Below are 18,819 nucleotides of genomic sequence, written 5' to 3'. Positions count from 1 at the left end.
ACAACATGGCCCTCAAAGCACCATAGGGGAGATTGGAATCAGTGTATCAGGAGTACTATGATTCCCATGGGGTCTGAGTAAAGGTACTTGTTAAATCTCAATCTACACTCTGCTAACAAGGACGTGTGGATCTGGACGGAGAAGGCCGCCGAGGAGCAGACGTACAGCGAGCTCTGTGGACGAGGACAACTTCTCCCAGAGAAAGGGGTCTACACACTGTCTCAGACGAGGAGGACGCACACGTATAGCTACGTTCTGGCCCTGAACAAGGAAGCTCTATGGAGTAATATCAGGGTTAGAGCCGACAGCGAGCGGCTTGGAGTCAAACCCTCTGGTCGGTATTAGATCTGAATGTAACAGAGGTGATCGACAGTGAAGCTGAATGTTGAGCCACAGCGTATGGAGATGTTTCAAGGAATAAGTGAGTGGAGAAGAGACCTTTTGGTGACAAACAGCAGGAAACACAGTCCCTGAGCAACAGGAAATAGATGGACGACAGAGAGATGGCAGAGGTTGGAGAGAGTGGTTATGGAGGAAGAGGTGAGTGCCGAAGGAGGGGAAAGAAGAGGATACAGCTTTGAGGGAGGAGGGTGACTTTGGCGAGGAGGAAGGAAAGGAGGAGCAAGGAAACAGTGAAGAGTAGGAAGAAAAAAGTGGAGTGAAGAGGATGATTATCTCAGGGAAGAAATTGTACAGGACAGTGGCAAGTTGCATGACTGTGTAAAATGAGTGTAGAAGAGGAGGAAAATAAAGAACTTAGAGGGGGTAGAGAAGAGGTGGGATATGAATCGGAAGGGGAGCTTTTGAAGGAGGCTGGACAGGGCAGTAACAAGGAGCAGCGGGAGGGAAAGCACACAGTCCCTAAGCAGGAGAGGCTAATGTCACAAAAGAAAGAAGAAATGGCTAGACATAGGATGGCAGAGGTTGGAGGAAGATGTGAATGCAGAGGATGGCTTTGGAGAATAGGTGGAGAAAGGAGAGGTTGTGAAGGAAGATTATTTTTTATTTCACCTGGCAAGTCCGGTAAGAACAAATTCTTATTTACAATGACTGCCTACCCCGGACCCGGATGACGCTGGGCCAATTGTGCGCTGCCCTATGAGACTCCCAATCACGGCCGGATGTCATTCAGCCTGGATTTGAACCAGGTACTGTAGTGACGCCTCTTGCACTGAGATGCGGTGCCTTAGACCGCTGCGCCACTCGGGAGGCTGCTGCGCTGTGAAGTTGAGAAGGATATGGAGGTTACAGAGGGAGCCCATCTCAGGGAGGGCACACAAGAAGACAGTGCTGAGGATTGGGACACATCCTTCTCATCGACATAGTGACTTCACTCTTCCAGAAAAATGGATTCCTGCAAACAGTGGCAATTCCCAGGCATCAGGGTATGTTCATTCATACAGTGAATATTCTCTACTCTGAACATTACACCAACACTGCAATTGTCTCAAGGAATTGCCTTCAGTTAACTCGAGGTAAATTCAATGTTCTGGTTGTCTCCAGGTTTCAATCATTTATGTTTGCTGTTTCTCTCTGGTCTTTCAGTGATTGTGTTATTTCTAGGAATGTGGCGCCCCCTTGTGGTGTGATGTCAGAGCTGGCGCTGCTGGTTCTGTGGATTCTTCTTTACCGTCTCTTCATCCTCACCATCTGACCTTTTGTTCTACAGATACCTCAGACCCAATTAAATCATGGTTACACTTGTGAATATCATTTTGACAAAGTTACCCGTTTAAGGTGCATGCCTATGAACTCAACAAATTGAGAGAGCTGTCAGTTCAGGACCTAATTTAGGGATTCAGGATGTCTGGGTTGTCTTTCTCTAATCCAGACCTCTTAATAAAATGAGTTCAACAAAGCAACCGCGGTCCGACCGAACTAAGTTAATTACACTAGTGTATTCTTAGCCACAAGATGGCAACATAAGGCCAGGTAAGTAGTGTCTCTCAGATTAGTTCCAGTGCAGGATAGGCCTGGTAACAAACTGACTGCCAGGTAGTTAATTAGCATGGGTATCATTGTGAGTTCAAGCAAGCAGTGATTAATCAGCACATTGACATTTCAACAGACGTACTAGTATTAACAAGCTTCGTCAGAAGCTGCCAACATTCAAACAATGAGCTGAACATTGGGGGTTAATTAAAAAGACAACTTTGATCATATATGATGTGTAATTTTGATTATTACATTACTTTTGTATCTTCTGTGAACATAAGCATGCCTTGAATGTGTGTATGTATGTGTGTGTGTATATATATATTTTTATTTTTATTTTTAAATAATGGGTATACGCTCCATTGTCCACAGTCAAAATACAGTAAGTGGTTAATGACAGATGTTGTTCATACTTTGGATAAACACGTTTATTTGGCTGGGAGTTTGTATGAAGTCAGTGCAGCAGAGGGTCGACCACTAAAGGGAATGTTACATAAAACAAAGTTTAAAAAAAAGTTTCTCAGCTCATCTCTGTGTGTGAACAGCAAACACACTGCAGGCAGCGATGAGAAGGGGCCATCTGGGGACTGAGTGTCTCTCTGCTACCCACTCGCCATGTGTTAATGTTAAGTGTTAATAATGAACAGCGTAACATGGCTTACGGTGCTATCTGGGCTCTTAGGCATACTATTCAGTGCCTTGGCAGCACTGCTAGAGAACCCTCCCAGAGGAATGCCAGGGGAGGAGAGGAGGGCCAGTGCCCCCAGCAGCAGCAACTGGACACAATGCTGCCCTACCATGACCTTGCCAGCAGCCGGCTGGGCCACAGCCTCCTCCTTTCCCCCCTGGGCCTGGTCTTGGCCCTGGGTCTTCTCTCCAGGGTCTCTGGACTCGAGCTGCTCACAACCTTGGGGTTGGGACACGCGACCGAGGAGCGGGGAGAGGCTATGTTGCCTGCCCTCACACCACTGGAGGAACGTGGGTGGGGTGGGTGGGGCTCAGCTGACGGTGTGGATTGGCCTGCACGTGGACAGGAAGCCAAAGCCAGACTACCAGAAGTTACTCAAGAATCTTATTGCCCCAACCCCAGAAGGCCATGGCCAGCGTAAACAACAACACGGCACTGGAGACGCTGGTCAGAGACCTGAAGCTCAGTCACGATGGCTCGGACAAACTCATTCTGATGAACCTTATACATTTTAAAAGGTACAATGTTCCCTTTTTAGAAAAATATATAATTACTAGTTCTCTGATGCAAATGAAAGGAATATATTTGTTTAACTCAGTAGTTAATTATTCTCTTTGTCAAATTAGTTCTGAGCACAGTAAATGATGTAATCTTTATCTTTAGTGTAGACCAGTTGTTCCCAACCTTTTTTGGTTACCGTACCACCAACTGAATTTTTCTCTGCCCAGAGTACCCCTGAAGTACCCTCTTGTGCATTTTACCAGTAACCTTATGGACTCACGAGTTTTCAAGTATCCACTGTGGATAGGCCCATGTACCCCCAGGGGTCCGAGTACACCTGGTTGGGATCCACTGGTGTGGCCTACAGTATATGACATAAACCTATCAAGATATTATGAAAGTACTATGTTTGTAATTGAATGACAGGGTAGGAAAGTGTCGTCTACAGTGCATTTGATATTTGCAAACCCCTACAGGTAAGTGGGAGCATCCATTCGACGGGCGTCACACCGTCAACGGCGTTTCCACATGAACGGGTCGCCGCGTGTGGAAGTTCCCAGGATGTTCCATGAAGTCTGAGGAAGCTGTATGATACTAACTCTTCCACCACAGCGCTGTGGCTACCCTACTCCTCGTTCCTCCCCTGACCCCCTCCACCAGACCTCCCCCTGGCTGGCCTCCCTCCTGCTGCCCAAGGGAGAGTTTCAGCTCCCGGAGGAGTGTCTCTCTGCAGCCAGGATGGACTTTTGGCTCCAACCTGAATCCTGGGTACACTGGCCTCGACTCTCCTCAAAGGAGGGAGCAAGTGGGTGTATGTTTGTTCGAGTGTGTGGGTGAATGGGTGTCTGTGTCTGTGTGGACAGGTGGATGGATTTGTGTATATGTTTCTGCGTGTGTGAATGTGCACGTGCATATGTGAATGCGTGGGTTTGAATTGTGGGTGTGTGTTGGTTGGTGGGTGTATATTGATTGATGGTGTGCTGTGTTGAGGACCTTTTCTACAGACCCACTCTTGTCACGAGGTGCGTGTCGTTTAGCAGAATGATGAATTGTGCTGAGCTGATCCCGAGTCAGCAATAATTACTTATTTCTGCTTCAGTAAGCGTCAAGTCGCCTACCACATGGGCTCATGCAATAACAAGACAGCTTTCTAAACACAATCCATTAACACATTGATTGGTATTTTTACACAGGCAGTCATAAATCCACTTCCCAAAGTTCCTCAAGAAGAAACGCTGCAGTTTGTGACGTCTACTGAAAGCGTCTGGGGTATCAGCCGACTTCTCTGGGGTGTCTTTAAAGAATACCCTGAAACTCATTCAGGTAGGAGGATAACTGGAAAGCGTGACAATACATAAAGATCGTTATAGTTGGAAAAACCATAGCTTATTTGCTATTTAATCAGGATAAGGAATTCTTACAACCAACAAAGTTCTACTTAGTACAAGTGTATCAGAAAGTATTTGGGGCAGAGATGAGACTTCCCCTCAGTTTGTATATGTATTTATTTATGCCAAGGCAGCAGCTACTCTTCCTAGGGTCCAGCAAAATTAAGGCATTTATACTATTTCTGAAACATTACAATACATTTACAGATTTCACAACACACTGTGTGCCCTCATGCCCCTACTTCACCACTACCACATATCTACAATACAAAATCCATGTGTGTGTGTGTAGTGTGTATGTTATCGTGTGTGTATGCATGTGTCTGTGCCCATGTTTGTGTTGACCTCTTGCACCAAATCTTCTCAACACATCTCTCTCTCCTCCCCCCTCTCTCTGTGGGCTCTAGAGGTGGATGAGACTGAGTCAGAGGGGGAGGGGAGTTTGGACATCGCCCTGGACTTCTCTGTCCCTTCCTGTATTTCTTTCGACAGACCATTTATGCTTCGAGTGTATGATGAGCTCACAGGGACAATCATGGCCCCGACAGAAATATAACATCCTCAGTCTTTTCCTTTTGTTGTCACTCATACCACTGTTTGTGTCCCTTTGGTGATCATAAGATGAGGAATTGTTTTCAGATCATGGAAAATTGTATTTTTTCTTTTTAATATGTACCCTGTGATATAAACTTGGGAAATGTTGCATCGGAAATGGTATTTGTGGACTGTCTGTGCCTTTGAAATGGATACTTTGAAGCGTATGTTTTGATCATTAAAATCGGATTCAGAAACCACCTGCTTGTTTGCATTTTGCAGATTTCCATAATGACGGGATGAAGGGCATTTGTTAAAGAAAACTGGTAAGAATGTACTTGTTCTGCTCTAGTTTCGGTTTTGCTTTAATATTTGAGATAAAACACTTTCTTCTGTTAATAAACTAGTTTCATGTTCAATACAGGTTAGGGCTGATTTTTATTACATTACAACTTCAATTAGGATGAAAGAACACTGTACAAACTAAATCCTCAGTCAATATCAGATTCAATCATTTCATTGATTGACAATCATTTCAATGACAGAGACAGCATAGCATTGAACGTCATCCTGTCCTTAGGCAACAAGTTTAGAATTAAAAAAAGGTGCTATATACACAGTGCACAAAACATTAAGAACACCTGCCCTTTCCATGACAGACTGACCAGGTGAATCCGGGCGAAAGCTTTGATCCCTTACTGAAGACACTTGTTAAATCCACTTCAGGTTCCTGTGGAACGCTTTCGACAGCTTGTAGAGTCCGTGCCGCGATGGACTGAGGTAGTTCTGAGGACGGGGGCCAAAAGTTTTGAGAATGACACAAATATTAATTTCCACAAAGTTTGCTACTTCAATGTCCTTAAATATTTTTGTCAGGTGTTACTATGGAATACTGAAGTATAATTACAAACATTTCATACGTGTCAAAGGATTTTATTGACAATTACATGAAGTTGATGCAAAGAGTCAATATTTGCAGTGTTGACCCTTATTTTTGAAGACCTCTTCAATACACCCTGGCATGCTGTCAATTAACTTCTGGGCCACATCCTGACTGATGGCAGCCCATTCTTGCATAATCAATGCTTTGAGTTTGTCAGAATTTGTGGGTTTTTGTTTGTCCACCCGCCTCTTGAGGATTGACCACAAGTTCTCAATGGGATTAAGGTCTGGGGAGTTTTCTGGCCATGGACCCAAAATATAAATGTTTTGTTCCCCGAGCCACTTAGTTATCACTTTTGCCTTATGGAAAGGTGCTCCATTATGCTGGAAAAGGCATTGTTCGTCACCAAACTGTTCCTGGACGGTTGGGTGAAGTTGCTCTCGGAGGATGTGTTGGTACCATTCTTTATTCATGGCTGTGTTCTTAGGCAAAATTGTGAGTGAGCCCACTCCCTTGGCTGAGAAGCAACCCCACGCATGAATGTTCTCAGGATGCTTTACTGTTGGCACGACACAGGACTGATGGTAGCGCTCACCTTGTCTTTTCCGGACAAGCTTTTTTCCGGAACCCCCAAACAATCGGAAAGGGGATTCATCAGAGAAAATGACTTTACCCCAGTCCTCAGCAGTCCAATCCCTGTACCTTTTGCAGAATATCAGTCTGTCCCTGATGTTTTTCCTGGAGAGAAGTGGCTTCTTTGCTTCCCTTCTTGACACCAGGCCATCCTCCAAAAGTCTTCACCTCACTGTGCGTACAGATGCACTCACACCTGCCTGCTGCCATTCCTGAGCAAGCTCTGTACTGATGATGCCCTGATCCCGCAGCTGAATTAACTTTAGGAGACGGTCCTGGAGCTTGCTGGACTTTCTTGGGCACCCTGAATCTTTCTTCACAACAATTGAACCGCTCTCCTTGAAGTTCTTGATGATCCGATAAATGGTTGATTTAGGTGCAATCTTACTGTCAGCAATATCCTTGCCTGTGAAGCCGTTTTTGTGCAAAGCAATGATGACGGCACATGTTTCCTTGCAGGTAACCATGGTTGGCAGAGGATGAACATGATTCCAAGCACCACCCTCCTTTAAAAGCTTCTAGTCTGTTATTCGAACTCAGTCAGCATGACAGAGTGATCTCCAGCCGTGTCCTCGTCAACACTCACACCTGTGTTAACGAGAGAATCACTGACATGATGTCAGCTGGTCCTGTTGTGGTAGGGCTGAAATGCAGTGGAAATGTTTTTTTTTGGAATCCAGTTCATTTGCATGGCAGAGGGACTTTGCAGTTAATTGCAATTAATCTGATCACTCTTCATAACATTCTGGAGTATATGCAAATAAACATCATACAAACTGAGGCAGCAGACTTTGTGAAAATTTATATTTGTGTCATTCTCAAAACTTTTTGCCACGATTGTATAACCTAAAAGGGTTCTTCTGTTGTCCCTGTAGGACCCTTTGAAGAACCTTGATTGGTTCCATGTAGAACCCTTTCTACAGAGGGTTCTACATGGAACCCAAATTTGTTCTACCCCAAACAAAAAAAATATTCTACCTGGAACATAATAGGGTTTTCCTATGGGGATAGGCGAAGAACCCTTTTGGAACCCTTTTTTCAAAGAGTGTACATTACAAGATGGAGTTCAGTTTTAGAATCAAACATTTCACGAAGACACACACAGAGACAAAGCTCCGAGTTAGAATGAGATTCCATTTTTCCATGCTGGAGTCCCACAGCTTACATTGTGACATTTCAAACTCGGGGAGATGAAAATGATGAAGAGAATAGAGCAAGATGAATCAGACAGCAGATCCCTCATGAGTGGCAGGAATATGTTGGCTCAATAATCTGTTCCCAGCTTTCAACAGTAACAGATCACCATGGTGGTTCCAATATGGAGTTTAGTTGTACAGCTACAGGTCTACCGGGGTGGAATGCCATAAAACATTGTGGAGATTGTAAAGTATTTATGGTAGTTCTGCTTTCTGAAATGACAGGACTACAAACAAAGAACGACCTACAATAATTAAGTAATTCTGATTTTTTTTTGTGTCATGCAGGGAAAGAATGACAGACTTCTTGATGTTGCACCTCTTCATTTGTTTTGAGTTATTTTGAAAAGGCACCAAGAATACCGGAACATCCTTAAAACCCTGCAGTGCTTTTCTCAAGAGGGCTGAGCCATGTTGCATCATGATGTAAGCTAGTCAGCCTGGCCAGATGAATATCCTGTTCAGCCAGGTCAGTGAGTGGGTCTGGTAAATAATTGATTAAATGTGATTGGCTGATCCTCTCAGGACCATAAATTGACAGAGTTCCTGCCAAACTGTCTCTGGCAAAGAGGACATTGAAGGTAAGCACTGTTTTGAAAGTCTTTGATTATATCATAGTTTAGTTATGATAGTTAGCATTACCTAGTTATAATAGGCATTAAGTGCTTCATCTGTGAGAATGAGTAGGTGTTTGCAAAGTGAAATGGTAATACAAGTGTATCTAATTCTATGCCCAGGAAATGTTCCTATGTTGTTCCTATGTTGTTCCTAAAATGAACACATGCAGTACTGTGTATCTTATCAGTGCTGAGTTCCTTCACTCTTTTAGCCATGCCATGAGGTTTGTTAGTTGTTAAACAGGGTTTCAAAATGACTGAGATGATAAAATACCCAAATTGTACACATTGTATATTGTATGTATTGGAATTATTTGTGGACAGGTGCTAGAGTATGGTAACGCTTTACTCAAAGGGCCACTTTTCATTACCTCCAGCGCAATACCGGTGTTCATATATGTGAAATCAGCGCATTTCTAAGTTTAGTTGAATTTTTTTTAAGTTACAATGTTTTACCCAATGACATCATCAAAAGTTGAAACATTTTAAAAACAGTGATCTTCAAAAACTGAGATTCGTGGTGATGTGGGAACCAAGAAAATAACATCCCTCTGACCAGGAACTCGTTGCAGGTTTTTGAAAATCCGTTTTTTAATCCTTTAATCCTACCCTGTGATGCCACAGAAGCATTTTTAGGACCTTTCTTGTCTTTTTAACCACAGATAAGTAGAAACGCACCGTTTTCACATATGTAGAAATATGGTGCTAGAGATAATGAATATAGGATTGAGTAGTGGCAGAATTGCCCTTTAAAGTACATTACATGACCAAAAGTATGTGGACACCTGCTCATCGAACATCTCATTCCAAAATCATGGGCATTAATATGGAGTTGGTCCCCCCTTTGCTGCTATAACAGCCTCCACTCTTCTGGGAAGGCTTTCCACTAGATGTTTGCTGCAGAGACTTGCTTCCATTCCGCCATAAGAGCATTGGTGAGGTTGGGCGATAAGGCCTGGCTCGCAGTTGGTGTTCCAATACATCCCAAAGGTGTTCGATGGAGTTGAGGTCAGGGCTCTGTGCAGGTCAGTCAAGTTCTTCCACACCGATCTCGACAAACCTTTTCTGTATGGACCTCGCTTTGTGCATGGGGCATTGTCATGCTGAAACAGGAACGTGCCTTCCCCAAACTGTTGCAACAAAGTTGGAAGCACAGAATCGTCTAGAATGTCATTGTGTTGTCATGACGTTGCCCTATGACCACCCCCCCCCCCCCCCCCCCCCCCCATAAATACCTTTCCCCCTTCTCTCTCCACTCTACAGAATGGACTCTTGGAAAGCCCTTTGTCACCACAGAGAAAGTATGGTAACATCAAAAGGTTGGGGAATGAAACAATATTTCCCTTTCTCAACCAGTTTTTTTTCTCAACCAGAATTTTGACTAGACCAGCCAGAATACAGCACGAGCTGATTATGGCAACTTGGTATGAACTTTGAACTATTATTCACTAAAGAAGAAGTTATATATCCTAGACGTCGAGTTATCAGCTGCAGCTGTAAATGTACGTGGTCTTGGAAAGGACATACAATCTCCTAAGAACGACAGGGTACTTCAACGTAACCGTTCTACAACATTACGACCAGAAAGAGTCTTCAAAGGTGATCTCTGCTGGGCAAACCAGTCTTCCATCTTCGATCCATCAATCGAAGCGCAGCTCCGAGTAATAATATATCTTGCATTTTCCTTTACGAATGGGCGGTTATTAGAATACATAAGATGATGTATTTACGGTAGCATAGCTTCTCAAGGTCCGACAGAGACCCAATTCCTTTGTCCCTCAGTCTTCCTGCTCTTTCATTCAAACCCAACTCCCTTCCTTTGTGTAACCAGCCATGATATCGAGTTAGTCCAATAGGTGCTTTCCTTGACACGATTAGTAATATATGTATGATCTATCCTGTGTATATACAGTTGAAGTCGGAAGTTTACATACACCTTAGCCAAATACATTTAAACTCAGTTTTTCACAATTCCTGACATTTAATCCAAATAAAAATTCCCTGTCTCAGTTAGGACCACCACTTTATTTTATGTCAAAATGTGAAATTTTATGTGAAATGTGAAATTTCAGAATAATAGTAGAGAGAATTATTTATTTCAGCTTTTATTTATTTCATCACATTCCCAGTGGGTCAAACGTTTACATACACTCAATTAGTATTTGGTAGCCTTGCCTTTAAATAGTTTATCTTGGGTCAAACGTTTTGGGTAGCCTTCCACAAGCTTCCCACAATAAGTTGGGTGAATTTTGGCCCATTCCTCCTGACAGAGCTGGTGTAACTGAGTCAGGTTTGTAGGCCTCCTTGCCCGCACAAGCTTTTTCAGTTCTGCCCACAAATTTTCTATGGGATTGAGGTCAGGGCTTTGCGATGGCCACTCTAATACCTTGACTTTGTTGTCCTTAACATCTGCTAACCATGTGTATGTGACCAATATTATTGTATTTTATTTGACCAAGATTGGCCTGAATGCAAAGCGTCACGTCTGGAGGAAACCTGGCACCATCTCTACGGTGAAGCATGGTGGTGATAGCGTCCTGTTGTGGGGTTGTTTTTCAGCGGCAGGGAGTGGGAGACTGGTCAGGATCGAGGGACAGATGAAGGTTCACCTTCCAACTAGACAACGACCCTATGCACACAGTCAAGACAACGCAGGAGTGGCTTCGGGACAAGTCTCTGAATGTCCTTGAGTGGACCAGGCAGAGGCCGGACTTGAACCCGATCTAACATCTCTGGAAAGACCAGAAAATTGCTGTGCAGCGACGCTCCCCATCCAACCTAACAGAGACTGAGAGGATTTGCAGAGAAGAATGGGAGAAACTCCCCGAATACAGGTGTGCCAAGATTGTAGTGTCATACCCAAGAAGACTCGAGGCTGTACTCGCTGCCAAAGGTGCTTCAACAAAGTACTGAGTAAAGGGTCTGAATACTTATGTAATTGTGATATTTCAGTTTTGTATCTTTTGGAAATTTGCAAAAATGTATAAAAACCTGTTTTTGTCATTATGGGGCATTGATGAGAGAGGCTGTAACGTAACAAAATGTGGAAAAGGCAAGGGGTCTCGATACTTTCTGAATGCACTGTAGTTATTTAAAAATAAAACATCTTACGTTTAATTTCCACAATTCACTAATAAAATGCATAATAATGTAGGCAGTTCATGCAAAGGATTGTTACCTAAAACCAGGATTGTTACCTATAACCAGGACTGCCATTGCAAAAACTAAATTTTGGGCAAGCAGTTATTATTTTAGTAAACATTTATTGTGATTCACCTTATATTGTCCCTAACATCATTAAACCATAGCAACAAATATGTGATGCACACACTCATACACACTTGACCCCTTTCGCCCACAAACAACCACAAGCTCAGATGTTCAACAGTTGTTCCATCCCCGAGCCCAACTCAAGAAAGGACTTGATGTGTGAATGCATGTACAGTTGCAGATGTTTCAGAAGGCATGCAAAATTGAGCAAAAATTTTCAAAAATTGGGAGATTTGATTAACCAATGTCAAGTCCTTGCTGATGGAGATCAGATACACCCCCTTCCTAAAGTGGTGATCCTAACTGACCTAAGACAGGGACATTTTTACCAGGACTAAATGTCAGCAATTGTAAAAAAAACTGAGTTGAAATGTATTTTGCTAAGGTGTATGTAACCTTCCCACTTCAAATGTATGTCTTGTGTCTGAGCCTTTGAATTGTGACTCCACTGTGTCCCTATACCGACATTTCGCTTGTTTGTTTGCCTTATGGAAGGAATAACTGCACTGTTTATATTCGGCCTTATTCCCAGTCCTCTTTCCATGGTTAAATGTGGTGGTTCGCGCCTTCAGTTTTGCGCGAATGCCGCCATCCATCCATGGTTTTTGGTTAGGGTAAGTTTTAATAGTCAGAGTGGGTACATCATTTCCAATGCACTTCCTCATAAACTCACTCACCAAGTCAGCATATAGATCAATGTTATTCTCTGAGGCTGCCCGGAACATTTCCCAGTCCGCGTGATCAAAACAATCTTGAAGCATTGATTCCGATTGGTCAGACCAGCAATGAATTGTTATTGTCACATGTCCATCCTTTTTGAGTTTCTGCCTATAGGACAGTAGAAGCAAGATGGACTCGTGGTTGGATTTGCTGAAGGGAGGACGAGGGAGGGCCTTGTATGCAGTGGTCCAGTGTATTGCCTGCGCGAGTGCTGCAATCAATACGCTAATAGAATTTAGGTAGCCTTGATCTCAAATTTGCTTTGTTAAAATCCCCAGCTACAATAAATGCAGCCTCAGGATATATGGTTTCCAGTTTACAGTGAAGTTCCTTGAAGGCCGTTGTGGTATCTGCTTGAGGGGGTATATACACAGCTGTGACGATAACTGATTCTCTTGTGAGATAATATGGTCAGGAATGTGATTGTAAGCAATTCTAGGTCCGGTGAACAGAAGGACTTGAGGTCCTGTATGTTGTTATGGTTACACCATGAGTCGTTAATCATGAAGCATACACCCCCGCCCTTCTTCTTCCCAGAAATATGTTTATTTCTGTCGGCGCGAAGCATTAAGAAACTCGGTGGCTGTGCTGACTCCGACAACTTATCCCGAGAGGGCCATGTTTCTGTGAAACACCAGACTCAACTTCAACAGTTAATAGGCGACTCTGGGATACTGGCCTTCTAGGCAGAGTTGCAAAGAAATAGCCATATCTCAGACTGGCCAATAAAAATAAAAGATTAAGATGGGCAAAATAACACAGACACTGGACAGAGGAATTCTGCCTAGAAGGCCAGCATCCCGGAGCCGCCTCTTCACTGTTGACGTTGAGACTGGTGTTTTGCGGGTACTATTTAATGAAGCTGCCAGTTGAGGACTTGTGAGGAATCTGTTTCTCAAACTAGGCACTCTAATGTCCTGTTGCTCAGTTGTGAACCAGAGCCTCCCACTCCTCTTTCTATTCTGGTTAGAGACAGTTTGCGCTGTTCTGTGAAGGTAGTAGGACACAGCATTGTACGAGATCTTCAGTGTCATGGCAATTTCTCGCATGGAATAGCCTTCATTTCTCAGAACAACAATAGACTGACAAGTTTCTGAAGAAAGTCCTTTGTTTCTGGCCATTTTGAGGCTGTAATCGAACCCACAAATGCTCATTCTCCAGATACTCAACTAGTCTAAAGAAGGCCAGTTTTATTGCTTCACCACAACAGTTTTCAGCTGTGCTAACATAATTGCAAAAGGGTTTCTAATGATCAATTAGCCTTTTAAAATTATAAACTTGGATTAGCTGATACAACGTGCCATTGGAACACAGGAGTGATGGTTGCTGATAATGGGCCTCTGTACGCCCAGGTAGATATTCCATTTAAAAAATCTGCTGTTTCCAGCTACAATAGTCATTTACAACATTAACAATGTCTACACTGTATTTCTGATCAATTTGATGTTATTTTAATGGACAAAAAATGTTATTTTCTTTCAAAAACAAGGACATTTCTAAGTGACTCCAAAATTTTGAACGGTAGTGTATGTATATGTTTTTACAAAAAAAGATATGGGGGATTGGAAATGATGCAGACAATTACATTGATGGAAACTACAATCTTTCTGCAATATTAAAGCTGATCTACCCCCCCAAAAAAAATATTTCCCTTCACTGGAACTAAGTGGCCTAGCACAAACCATGAAAAACAGCCCCAGACCACTATTCCTCCTCCACAAAACTTTACAGTTGGCATTCAGTCAGGTAGCGTTCTCCTGGCATCCGCCAAACCCAGATTTGTCCGTCGTACTGCCATAGGTGAAGCGTGATTCATCACTCCAGAAAATATATTTCCACTAGTCCAGAATCCAATGGGTGTCCAGGTATATAAAATGCGGGCTATATCTTGTTGTGCGATAGCAACCGTGTTGCTCTGCGTATCTTGGGCCGCGCCCCTCAATGGGGACCACGCCGTCACACAGAAGACCACAACCTCCACCATGCTACCATGGAGTGGATGCAATTTTACTGATGGCTCCTCTTAACTGAGATCATCTCAGCATAATTTGGCAAAGAAGACATAGTTCTAAGATAGCCCTATTTTGCCGTTCTCAAGAAAAGTATTATATAAAGTGAAAAAGTGATAAAATAAACTACGGTCGAGAACTCTTAAAGGGGGGGGGGGGGGGGCGCATCTCAATGGGGTGTCTAATCTACCCATGCTTCTCAGACCAGATCATAAAGCATCCACCATTTTGACCACACAAAAAAACTGCTTTGCACATTAGCTTCTTCAAACCCACTCGTCGTCTCAACCCCAACCCCAGTCATCTCTTATCTGCTCCTCCATATATTGCATCTTAAAAGAGATCAAAGGGCGTGATATGCACAAAGCCAGGCAAGGAGATGGATTGTGTGAAATGGCCATCTATAATGCATAGTAAGGACAGGAGCTCACCACAACCTCCACCATGCTACCATGGAGTCCTGGCACAAGCTGGCCCCCCATAACGCAGACTTCGCCTTTGCCCTCTGCAGGAGCCTGAGCGAAGCCAACACTGAGATCAAGAACGTCTTCTTCTCTCCTCTGGTAATTGTCACTAGCCTGGCTATGCTGTCCCTTGGGGCTAATGGAGACACCCACAGCCACCTGTACTCTGCTCTAGGCAATGGTGCCTTTACACCGGAGCAGGTGAACGAGGCCTACGAGCACCTGAATCACATTGGGCCACACTTGGGAGGCCATGCAGCTGGACATGGGCAGCGCCGTGGCCCTGAGGGATGGATTCAAGCCCCTGGCCAATTTCCCGGAGGATGCCAAGCACTTCTACGCCAGCGAGGGCTTCACCATTGACTTCAAGAACCCGTCGCCGAGATCAACAAGTTCATCGCCATGAAGACCCAGGACAAGATAACAGACCTGGTGAAGGATCTGGACCCTGATACGGCCATGGTGCTCATCAACTACGTCTTCTTCAGATGTAGGAGGACACTGTAGTAGGACAGAACGGGCTTGCACTTATTGTTTGCTTTTAGAACAATGATAGAATACACTTGACTGACTGACGTATTGTTTGTTTCCACACGTGGTAAACAGAAGATGTGTCAATTAATAATTAAAAGAAAACGTATGCGCAGAACGAAAAACAATTTAGGCTTGTAACATTTAGTCTATTTTTGGCTTCCCCGTGTTTATTACACCTTAGTAGCAATTTCCTCTACTTCCCCAAGGAAGTGGGATAAGCCCTTTGATGCCAAGCAGACCCCCGAGGTCAATGTGGACATGAAGAGGACGGGTCTTCATGAGTTGAACCAGCATAACTTCTCCACCGTGGTCATGCTGCCTTACAAAGGAAGCAAGAGCAAGATGGCCCAGGTGGAGGCCTTCATTGACAAGGAATACCTGAAGCATGTGCATGAGAACCTGTTCAGGTGAGAACACTTGATTTTATAGGACAATTTTGTAGTTTAACATTCTCTATTCGTTCTTGGCATGTGGTCTGTGTAGCACTTGGAACTAAAGCCTCTTCAGGAGGTGAGAAGATTTTTTTTTATAGGGCACTTTTTCATTATAACATTATCTATTCTTAACGTATGGCCAGTGCCTTCAATAACAAAGCTGACTTTTCTGCCATCCCTGAGGAAACCAAACTGAAGGTGTGGTTTCCTAAGCTAAGGACTCTGGGACTAAACACCACCCTCTGCAACTAGATCCTGGACATCCTGACTGACCGCCCCCAGGTGGTAAGGGTAGGTAACAACACATCCGACATGCTGATCATCAACACTGGGGCCCCTCAGGGGTGTGTGCTCAGTCCCTTCCTGTACTCCCTGTTCACTCATGACTGCATGGCCAGGCACGACTTCAACACTATCATCAAGTTTTGCCAATGTCAGAGGAATGCCCTAAAAATTGTCAAAGACTCCAGCCACCCTAGTCATTGACTGTTCTCTTTGCTACCTCACAGCAAGTGGTACACGAGCACCAAGTCTAGGTCCAAAAGGCTTAACAGCTTCTACCCCCAAGCCATAAGACTCCGGAAAGGCTAATCAAAGGGCTACCCAGACCCCTATTTTACGCTGCTGCTACTCTCTGTTTATTATCTGTGCATAGTCACTTTAACTCTACCTACATGTACATATTACCTCGACTAACCGGTGCCCCCACACATTGACTCTGTACCGTTATCCCTTGTATACAGCCTCGTTATTGTTATTTTACTGCTGCTGTTTAATTATTTGTTACTTTTTTCTATTTTTTACTTATTTAAAAAAAAACGTATTAACTGCATTATTGGTTAAGGGCTTGTAAGTAAGCATTTCACTGTAAGGACTACACCTGTTGCATTCGGCGCATGCAACAAATACAATTGGATTTGATTAGGTTCTGATGATACGTACCATCCATCTCAGGTCTCTTTTCTCTTGTGTGCCTGAGGGAATTGGGAGCAAAGTAGAAGAAGAGTTTCTGTCTCTGATGGAATAATAATGCTCTATTCCATTTGATTTTATTATATTATGGCCACTTAGAGGACAATGGTGTCTGACATCAAATTAACCCATTCCTCTTCCCACACCAGGTGACCCACAAGACTGTGCTGAGTCTAGACGAGAAAGGGACTGAGGCGGCCGCTGTCACTATGATAGAGATCATGCCCATGTCCCTCTCAGACACCATCATACTCAACAGGCCCTTCCTGCTCTTCATCCTGGAGGACTACCAAGAGCATCATCTTCATGGATCACCAACCCCACAGCCGAGTGAAAGACGGAGAGGGATGGAGGGAGAAATAATGAGTGGGAGGAACATCTGAGGAGATTGAAGGAAGGTCTTTGTCTCTCATGCTAGCGGTGAAACATAAAGGATCAGTATCTGACTTTTCGGTTTGCTGTAGAGCATTCATGTGTTGGATGTTTTGTCTAGGCAAGTCAGGGAGTTTTGAACCCATACATGTGTTTTTACTATTTACTGCATACCTAGAAGAATAGGGTGGTGTGTATGTGTGTGTCTCTGTGTTTGCGGTTCTGTCAAAATGTTACTGATGTCCATGCCAGTCTAGCGATAGCAATATACAGTTTGATGTGTCGTCATTATGTCTACGTGAGTTGTCTTCAGATAATCCAATTGGTCAAAGGGCTTCATTAGCCTTTATGGAATGGATGTTTTTTTTCTAATGCATCTCCCAAAAATGTACCGTTTTCTTTGCGAAAGACACTGGTTAGATACTAAAAAGTTAAACATGAACCCACAATTTTGAATAGTTTATACTGGGCTGATGTCTCAAGCATAGGCTTAACTGCATGCAATTTTACTGATGGCTCCTCTTAACTGAGATCATCTCAGCATAATTTGGCAAAGAAGACATAGTTCTAAGATAGCCCTATTTTGCCGTTCTCAAGAAAAGTATTATATAAAGTGAAAAAGTGATAAAATAAACTACGGTCGAGAACTCTTAAAGGGGGGGGGGGTGGGGGGCGCATCTCAATGGGGTGTCTAATCTACCCATGCTTCTCAGACCAGATCATAAAGCATCCACCATTTTGACCACACAAAAAACTGCTTTGTACATTAGCTTCTTCAAACCCACTCGTCGTCTCAACCCCAACCCCAGTCATCTCTTATCTGCTCCTCCATATATTGCATCTTAAAAGAGATCAAAGGGCGTGATATGCACAAAGCCAGGCAAGGAGATGGATTGTGTGAAATGGCCATCTATAATGCATAGTAAGGACAGGAGCTCATCACATCAAGCCTGTAGTTTTAATCTGCGGTTCATGCATGGTTGCGTAAGAACTACCTCGTATTACTGCTGGATCAGAGAGACTGGAGAAACAGAAACAGATCAGAATTGTGAAGAGAGAGAGAGGGGGAAAAAACGGTAAAGAAGAAAGTTGCCTGCAGAGAACTTTGACCTCTATGTACCGTCTTCTTCTTGAAGGCCCCAGCAGTCATTTGAACATCTAAAAGATAGAGATATTATGGTGGGGGCCCACATTGAATTAATGATAACTCGCTCTAGTCTACCTGAAAGTTTGTTTAATATAAGCCTATTATGGTTATTTTATTCCATCAATTGTTTTCTGCCTGAGCTTTTTTGTTTGATGTTTTCTTCAGTGTGTGTATCACAGATCAGCTCAGCTGTTGACCACATCACTAAATCTATGCTTTGAAGTTTTACCGTCCTACCATTATGTCTCTAACCTGTTTTTACGTAGCATTTTAATCCGTTTTATTTGTGTAATTATCTTTTTAGTCAAACGTTCTTTTTTTTTCTTTTTCAAAGTTTACACAGACAACAAAACAAAGTGCAACATACAGACAGCGTACAGGGAATAAAGTAATACAGTCAGAAATATGACCAAGGAGCAGTCATTAAATAAAAGGACAGCAGTATAGGTTACATGGCCTTCAGAAAGTATTCACACCCCTTGACTTTTTCCACATTTTGTTGTGTTACAGCCTGAATTTATA

General features: G+C 43.3%; 1 pseudogene; it reads left to right on the top strand.

Moving 5' to 3' along the window:
* Nucleotides 1-2,588: 2,588 nt before the first annotated feature.
* On the top strand, nucleotides 2,589-17,464 carry LOC110529232 (annotated as a pseudogene).
* Nucleotides 17,465-18,819: the final 1,355 nt, after the last annotated feature.

The sequence above is a fragment of the Oncorhynchus mykiss genome, chromosome 8 (assembly GCF_013265735.2).
Source record: "Oncorhynchus mykiss isolate Arlee chromosome 8, USDA_OmykA_1.1, whole genome shotgun sequence".
Classification (NCBI taxonomy): Eukaryota; Metazoa; Chordata; class Actinopteri; order Salmoniformes; family Salmonidae; genus Oncorhynchus; species Oncorhynchus mykiss.
Note: the sequence above shows the minus strand (reverse complement) of the source record. Positions and strands in the feature narration are given on the sequence as shown.